Genomic DNA, 9,758 nt, shown 5'->3' with positions numbered 1-9,758 from the left:
TATGTAAGTTCTGACGTGAATTTAAAATAACCAATTGAATTCTATATTTTTAGAAACACATCATAAATTTTTAATAAAATTCTAAATACAATTTTCACAATCTACGATTACTAATAGAAATTGAAAATTCTTTACAATCTCTGTGCGAGATTAACGACATGAAAATCGAGACGGATCGAACTTCGAAGCGATAGATTTTTAAATCTGCTCCGATTGTTTCGAAGATCTCAATGTTGTCATCATTTCTACCTTTCTGCAATGGGGGATGGTTTGACCCCGAAACAGGCGAAATCCGAGGTCGAAATTACGAAAACTCCCATATATATATAGATAATTTTTTATGATACGAGGTGAAAAAAAAAAATAAAATGAGAAGAAGTTGGGTGGGTTTTGTAGATGTTGAGGCTGCGGACCTTTTCTCCTTCTATGTCGAAAGTCGACGGCAACCCGACCGCAATGAATCTGAGGTAGAAAATCGGAGAAAAATTAAAAAATTAAAAAAAATTAAAAACTTGTTAACTGGTTTTGGACGACTTTGAAAGATGAATAGTAAAAAAAATTTAAAAATTTATTTATATAAATTTTTGGGACGAAATCGATATTTTATCTATTACTTCGTTTGACGATAACTTAACTGTCCGGACTCAAAAAGTGATGAATAAATATTCTATTTCGTCTAATTTTTCATTTCGGATCTAACGGTATGGTTAATTTTTACAAATTTTATCTTTAACAAAAATTTACATTTTTGGTCCAATGGGATCCTAAAATTGACGTCGTTTTCGTTTTTTACGATAATTCGACTTTTTGATCTCTAAAAATGATAAGTAAATAGTCCATTTCTATAATTTTTTTTATGAATCTAATGGTATGATTGAATTTTAACAGTTCTTACTCTAGAAAAAAATCATTATTTTAGCCTAGTCCGACTCTATAATCAAGGATTTTGTAACTTTTTTGTTCGGACTCGCATTTGAGCGTGCTAATAGGCTAAAGTATGTTTTTCGATCATTTTGAGTCTAATAGCAATATCAAATTTTAATAAAAATGATCAAAATAAAATCCTACAGTTCTATCCTAAGTCCTACTTTCAGGATTTATTTTTTAAAATTCAATTATTTATTTTGTCTCGAGATACGAATCGAAAACTCGGGATTTTACATTCTTCCCCCCTTAATAAAAATTTTATCCTCGAAATTAAAATCATACCTTATCAAATTTCATCGTCACCCAACAACATGTATAATTATCTTCTATTCTTAATCCCAAGCCAATCTCATTTATAATTCATAACCTTATCTCACCTATACTGTGTCACACCAACACATTCATTAATTAATCACTCCAATTTAAACCTATACTCCAATTAATCCATTATTTGTATAACCCTAAGATAACAATCAATTCACATTATATCATTTTCCTACCAATATCTATCAACAACAATCCTTTCATATCTTCTCTATTTTTTATCTTTACTTCTCTTACCAATTACACCATTTATTATGTTTTACTCATAATTGTCATGAATATTAATCCTCCATGCATAGATTTATAGGAAACACACCATTATCTTTATAATCAACTCAATATTTTATTTTCTACTTATTGTGATATTTGCTCAAAACCTCTGTCATAATCTTTATAATTTAAAATCTTACTCGAGGGGATAAATCCTATATTACATCTTTTTACCCATCAACTCTAATTCGAGATATATATGTACTTTCCATTTAAAATCTTCTTTAAACACATCCAATAAATTGTCTTGCAAATTAATCACGTGTGAAGGATCTGGCAAATACTTCTTCAGCATGGACAAGTGGAACACATTAAAGGCTTGTTCGAATTGCGGTGGTAGAATAATTCTGCAAGCCACTCACTTTCTTACTCTACCCTCAAAATTATAACTTCTACTAATTACTACTTAAATATCATTGTAATACCGATTAAACCTTATTCATTAACTTTATTTTGCCCACATCACATATATTTTAACTTGCTACATAGTCACATCACTAGCCTTACAAATCGTACTCGTCTTCTCACACTTTACAGCTATTCTAACACCTATGTTTTGTAGGTTCCTAAATGATCTTCCAAAAATCTTATTCTTTCTTCGCAAGACCTCCCAATGGTATAAATAATTTCATTACTTAACCCGTGTCAGTTGTTTCTAGTCCTAGCAAGTATGCAAAGTCTCAACAAAATTATATGATCTAAAAAAATCAGTATTGAATAGAACTCCACTTTCTAATATTATAATTAAAAATTATACGTTCCAAAACTTCGTCGGAGACTGGTACTTTCTCCAAGGTCACAACCCTAGCTCACGACTGTGATAAAAGGCACTCTCTCCTGATATGTCCCACCTGACCACATGAGTAACATGTCAACGATCTTATTTTCGTAGGTTTTTGTGGAGAAGACAGTTGGTAAACTGGAGCCTGCATGCTCTGAACCTACCTTGTTGGTTTCTTTGGCCTTGTTGACATCATTGGAACTCCAACTGCTCTATAACTTAGTCATGGGGGAACTCTACAACTCGGTAGTGGAGGAGTTTTATATTGTGGATATATTGATCTGGGGGAGATTGGCCTTGAATACATCAACTTCTTGTTTTGATCTGATCTAGGAAGAAAAAAATCTAAGGTCGATTAATTTGTCTCCTAGTGGTCTGTAACTCCATCTCCCCTCGTTCTACCTTCTAATCTTGATTCATCGTATCTCTATAATTAGTAGTCTCAATTATTGACCTCCTGGCCCTTAGGTAAGGTTATAGTCCTTTAAAGACTCTACGGCCTTCTATAGATTTGCTAGGATAAGCTCGGGCACATATCATGACAACCTAGTGAATATCATATCATAGTATGTAATTGATAGATTATCCTGCACTAATCTCAAAAACATCTAGTACTTGATTTCTCAAGTAATCTCGGATATAAATCTATCAACAAACATCCTCTCAAAGTTTATCCACTCAAACAATCCATCTCCCAATACATTCCTTTCAAAACGTTATAATGGCTAGCATCCCCATTCAATTGCAATGTAGTCACCGCCACCTACTGATCTTTCGGGCAATACATGACACTCAAAATCTCTCAGGTCTTCAAAACCCACTTATTGACCTCAACCGAATCGAAAAATCCCTCAAATATCGGTGGATGTAATCGTTGGAAATTCTACAACCACATCCCTGGATTTACCTGTTCTTTGGGCCAGGGAATTTTTTTATTATTCAAAGGCACAACCTGTAGTAGTGGTCCTTGAGGTGGAATAGTATTTGCCTCTTGCGAAGAAGTCCAGTGCTCCCTCATTTCTTGGATTTAGTGGTGCACCTTTCAATTGTGGTAAGTCTTATACAATTTCTCGATTTCGATTGCTAGTCTTGTCTATTCGGGGTGGCACGAGTACATTATCAACTTTATTAAAATCTGGTAACCTTATTGTTTCCTGAATTGATTTGTCTAGCATCTTTTCGAGCCAGGCATCCTTAATCGGTTGACGTCAACTCGAACATTACTCTCTTTTATGCCCTAATTTGCCACATTCATTATATATCACAACTCTTTCTTTTGCTTGATTTAATAGTATATGTTGTTGTTTATTATAAAAAATTTTAATCCATTGAGTTGGTATGTCTATAATATCACTCCTCCTGTATTGTTATTTTTCCTATGAATTTACCAATTTCGTAAATGTTTGTCGCTTATTAGAAACTAATCACATTCCTTCCATTTGGCTTCGAGGTGGTAGTGGTTGTATTATTCACATTTCCTCTCTAAATTTGACATGAGGCTCAACCATCTGTCTCATTAATGACATTAGTTGTACTATCAGGTCAGTGGTATAATTCAAAACCTCTCTCATTTCTATTGCGTTTTGGTCTCTACTTCGTCCACTCCTTTCGCTTGTGTTTATTCGTAACAAGGCACTTATCAAAATAAGCCCAAAATCGCATTTACGTAACTATGAATTGCTACCATATTATGAACCTTAGTAATGGATTTCATTTTCATTACTAATAGAACAAACCTAGAATCCTATCAAAGGCTTACTAGGTTCTATAGACTTCTTGACACAGAAAAACTTGTAATACCGATACGGAACTACTAATGAGCTCGGATACCGAATTCCTTGTGACACGTCATGATTATTGCTATAATATCTGTGGTATCAGCCAACTCCTATAAACATAGCAGACCTGTATCCCATATGGATCTAATGCTATGTTCTGATACCATTTGTAGCGTCCCACCAAACGCTAACACAAAATCCCATGTCAGATATCGAGATACTAGGTGGTAACTCAAAAATTTCGGCATGGTTTCCTCTATTTATATTAGCATTCCAAGACGTTCAACCTGCACCTGATAAATGATGTACATTATCCTGCATATATACCTACAAAATATAATACAAACAAAAATTTATATACATCTAATAACGTACAATAGATCAGAGTGCGGAAGGATAATGAAAATACAAGATTATATTAAACTCCTCACTCTAACAGAAGTCCTAACACTCAAGACAAAATTAATAAGACTATCAGGATGAATTGATACCACTAAGGGGGTATAGCCCCAATACTCATAAGGTAACGGACTCTGATTGTCTATATGACTCACCAGATGATCCTCACTCGTGTTCTATACCTGTTTCGCCAAGCTCTGAATATGAAACTAAAAAAATGGAGAAGGAAATGGTGAGTAACAATGGTTACCTTGTAGGGAAGCAAACAATTTCTGCTAATAATCTCTCCTAACATAAACGAATAAAAATACTAAATCATTTTAATATATGTAAAATTTTATCAAAAAAACTACGATTAACTAGTACATATAGCAAGGGATGAGCAACTAAACAAATTAAAATTGACATTACATCAATCAACAGTACTCACTATAATATTTCCTTTTTATACCAATTTAATTGATCAAATAGAAACATTAAATATGCATTTCACTTTATATATCAAAATAAGGTAACAGATACATAATACACAATGGTGGAGTAGTGGAATTAGAGAGTTGGGATTCACGACTGGATCGCTCCCAGTCGGGACAGATGTTTCATAATAAAGTATTAGTTCTTGATTTTGTGGCTGGTAGTTGTTTATCATACTTGTGAGATCATTTATCCCGCTCAGGCTGACTGTTTGACGTGACCGTAAGCAATGGGTCTCTTTTTGATGTGTTAGAACATTCGACTACTATAGATTATTAGTGATCACTGACTAATAATCTTAGTCTATGCCTATCAGGTATGCATGTGATTCCCAAATATACAAATCATTCGTATACGATCACATCTACATTACAAGTTCACTGATAAAGATATAGAGGAATAAACCCGGACTCCAGTTGTAACTCCACTCTCATACGCGTACATACCACATATGAGCTTGGTGGTCCCTACCGTACATCCCAAGATAATACATCACTCCGGATGATATGACGCACTATCCCTTCAAGCATTCACAGACTTTTTAACAGCTCACAAAATAGCTACATATATATATATATATATATATATGTACATATTATATTCATTTGAAAACAAAAGAGAAATTAACAATACAAGATTGAGAATGGATATCTAATTTCCTATCATGCAACTGTGGCTACCCGGCCTAAAATAACTAACAGAATAGAAAAGTACACACAACACAACAATATAAAATTCAAACATCACCCCTCGGGTGTGACTCTGGCATTTTACCGTTTCATACCCTTTTTCCCTTTTTTTATTTTTACAATTTTCAATATTTCAAATAAAATATCCACTTTTTGATATTTAATAACTCAATGAGTTCATTGAATATTAAATCATTTTTCCAACTATGATATTCATTTTTATCAATAACTTTTAAAAAGTACAAAACTTATATCAAAATGGGGTCCGAGTGGTGCATAGGACCCAACTGATAGAAAAAACCCGATGAAAATATCATACCATGTATAATTTGTTATAAAATACAATTAAACATATTAAATGTGCAAGTTCTGACGTGAAACTGAAATAATCAATTGAATTCTATAGTTTTGAAAACATATCACAAATTTTTAATAAAATCCTAAATGCAATTTTCACAATTTACGATTACTAATAGAAATTGAGAGTTCCTTACAATTTCTATACGAAAGGATTGAATTACGTACACGAAAATCGAGACGAATGGTACAAAAATTAAGATGGATCGGACTTCGAAGAGACTGATTTTTGAATCTGACCAGTTGTTTCAAAAATCTCGATGCCGTCGTCCTTTCTCCTTTTAAGCGGAGGACGATTTGACCCTGAAACAAATGAAATCCTAGGTCAAAGTTACGAAACCCCCATATATATATATGCCTGATTTTTTATTATACAAGGTGAAAGAGAAGAGAAAATGAGAAAAGTTGGGTGGGTTTTGTAGATGTCAAGGCTACCAACCTTTTCTCATTCTACGTCGGAAGTCGACGGCAACCCAATCGTGATAAATCTGAGAAATTTTTTTATTTTTTATTTTTAAATCTTATTGGCTGGTTGGACGACTTTGGAAGATGAATACTGAAAATTTTTAAAAATTTTAGTTATATAAATTTTTGGGACGAAATCGATATTTTATCTATTATTTCGTTTGACGATAACTTGACCGTCCAGACTCCAAAAGTGACAAATGAATACTTTATTTTGTCTAATTTTTCATTCGGGATCTAATGGTATGGTAAATTTCTACAAATTCTATCTCTAACAAAAATTTACATTTTTTGGCCTAATGGGACCCTAAAATTGACGTTATTTTCATTTTTGACTATAATTCGATTTTTTGATCTTCAAAAATGACAAGTAAATAGTCTATTTTCTATAATTTTTTTGTTATGAATGCAATGGTATGATCAAATTTTAATAATTCTTAATTTGGTAAAAAGTCATTATTTTAGTCTGGTTCGATTCGGTAATCGAGGATTTTGCAACTTTTCTGTTTGGACTCGCATTTGAGCGTGCTTACAGGCTAAAGTATATTTTTCGATCATTTTGATTCCAATTGTAAGGTTAAATTTCATTAAAAATGATCAGAAAAAAATCCTACTGTTCTACCCTAAGTCCCACTTTTAGGATTTGTTTATCAAAATCCAACTATTTATTTTTTCTCGAGATATGAATCGAAAACTCGGGATTTTACAATAAGTGTGTTAAGTCGTTTTAAGAATTTTTTCCAATCTATTTGGTCTGACTTAGAGTTTTGTCTCATAATTGACAAATGTGGAGATTATTTCTTTCATATTTTGTCAATCCCGAGACTAATGTTGAGTATTGGATTGGTTTGCATTTGAAGACGTATGAAAACTCTAGTAAAACTACTCAACTTCACGCACCTCAACAAAAAGCTTCAGTATGTGTGCACAAAGCTTAAAAGGTAATGAGACCTCCTAGACTATTTCCTAGACTTAAATGATTGTTTGGTTGACCCATATTATTTTGGTAAACCCATTACTCAACCCTTTCATTTATCGGATCTTTCGGGAACCAATAATGGTCAAAATGGGACATTAGAAATTTGACTACCCTAAAACCATCCTTCACCCTTGGTGATTGTTTAGGGGCCTTATATAGGCAAGATCTACTGTACTTCTGAACTGTTTCATCACTGGACTTCTCAAGAACTCATTTCGGCCTTAAATAGCAAATAAGATATTTTGTTAATTTTACGCTCTTAAGCCATGGCCCATCCCTTGGTGATAGTTTAAGGACCTTCTACTAAGTAAGATCTATAAAATTCCCAGATGGTTTGTCAATCAGAGCTTCTAGGAGAAAGTTATAGCCAAAATGGCCAAAGAATGGCATTTTGGTAACTTTTCAGGCGCCAACCTTGGAATTTCAGGTGGCTTTCAACATCGTCGACAATAAGTATATAACGGTCATATTTTTTACCGTTGTGACCTGAAAATCCCTATAATGATTTTAAAACTCACTCTTAAACTCATTAAAGGGTAGGATTGATCCTTATAGAATTTGTGTTTTCCCCTCTCCCATTTAGAGAGCATTCTTTACACATTGGAAGGTCTAAACCTTAGTTAAAGTCCCATTCAACCTAAGCCCTTCCTTTGATTTGATCTCTTCTTTACATTCCCTCAACCCATGCATATATTAGCACATCTATTGGAGCAAGGAGTTGATGTTGAAGAAACAAGTGAAGCACGAAGAGCCAAAGAACTTAAAAATGTGATTGGAATATCGAATCGTCGAAAGCTCTCATGGACTAAGGACTCGAATACCTCAAAACTTGATTGGAAAATCTCTTCTGTTGAGTGAGTCTTTGTTATTTTATTTTTATTTTTTAAAACATATGTAAGTGGTTACTTGGTTCAGCCCTAAAAAATCAAGCTCTTATTAGAATTGATGATTCTTGACAATACTAGAGGTTTGTAAGTTTCTGAAGAACAAAATTCACAATGTGTTCTCTTGATCCTAAGATTTTAGAATTTAGCCTAGGTATAAAAATTCTATGTAAACCTCTTTGATAGTGAATACCAAGTTCCTAGGTAAGAACCTTGGGAGTCATGTTGCCGAACCACTATAAAATGCCTATCTTGTGCTTGTGGAAATAGCTCTATTAATTTTATACTTAGATGAATGCATGCTATGAATGAATATTATATTATGTATGACATGCCATAATGTTTAGATTCTAAGTGAAGAACTATTGTATTGCAAACTAGAGACTTGTCGTGAGAATGAATGTAGGCACATTGCCGAACCATTATAAGTTTTATGCCTAATGTATGTTTTATGATCTCGCACTTATACTTGAAGGTTTTGCATGTCATAAGATGCCATGAATGCTGAATAAGTATATCTTATATGAATGGACCATTGAATGACATGACGAAATGAATGTTTAAATGTCAAGTGTATTTTCATTAAATGCAGATTAGAAACATAAATGCAAAATCGAGGATAGTTGAATGACTTAGAATAAATAGTCACATTATCAATCTAAGTTAAAATTGGATAAATCGAAATAAATTTTAATTATCCTATCCCCCCCCCCCCTTCTCTCTTTCTCTAGGATTAGACACAGTACGAAGCTCAATATTTTTAGATAATATTTTGGATTTGTTGTCCAAAACAAGTAAACAACTTTTGAAATAAATGAAATCAATTGCATAATTTTCTCTTTCTAAAATAGACCTAATGCAACTAACGAAATTGATAATCAGATTTTGAATTGTTCTTATGGCCCAAGTTTAGTTCTAGGCTATACATGCATTTAAAAGATTTGGAAATTTTTCGGTTTTGGGCCCAAAATAGGCAAACTACTTCTTAAATGAACAAACCAATTGCATTTTTTATACATGAACACCTATGACTAGCAATATAAAATTACATTTACAATTTCAATATATATATATATATATATATATATATATATATAATTTCAAAATATTTAAAACTAATTAAATTTTTAATTATTTACTAAAAAAATAATATCAACTATATATTTATACATTTAGGAATGAAATTTTTTTAGATTTTGGGTTCAAAACATTCAAATGACTTTTGAAATGAGTGAAACCAATTGTATTAGTTTTGTTCTAGTAAGTCAGACCTAAAGCACCTTATGAAATTGAAAATTAGATTATGATTTATTCACGAAATCCAAGTTTAGGTCTAGGCCATATATGCATTTAAAGACAAGAAATTTTCAATTTTGGGGTCAAAATGGTCAAAAAAAATTCTAAAATTAATGAAACTAACTACAGTAGTCT

Source organism: Akebia trifoliata, chromosome 8, assembly GCF_017979445.1.
Source record: "Akebia trifoliata isolate Shusen 1 chromosome 8, ASM1797944v1, whole genome shotgun sequence".
Taxonomy (NCBI): domain Eukaryota; kingdom Viridiplantae; phylum Streptophyta; class Magnoliopsida; order Ranunculales; family Lardizabalaceae; genus Akebia; species Akebia trifoliata.
Note: the sequence above shows the minus strand (reverse complement) of the source record.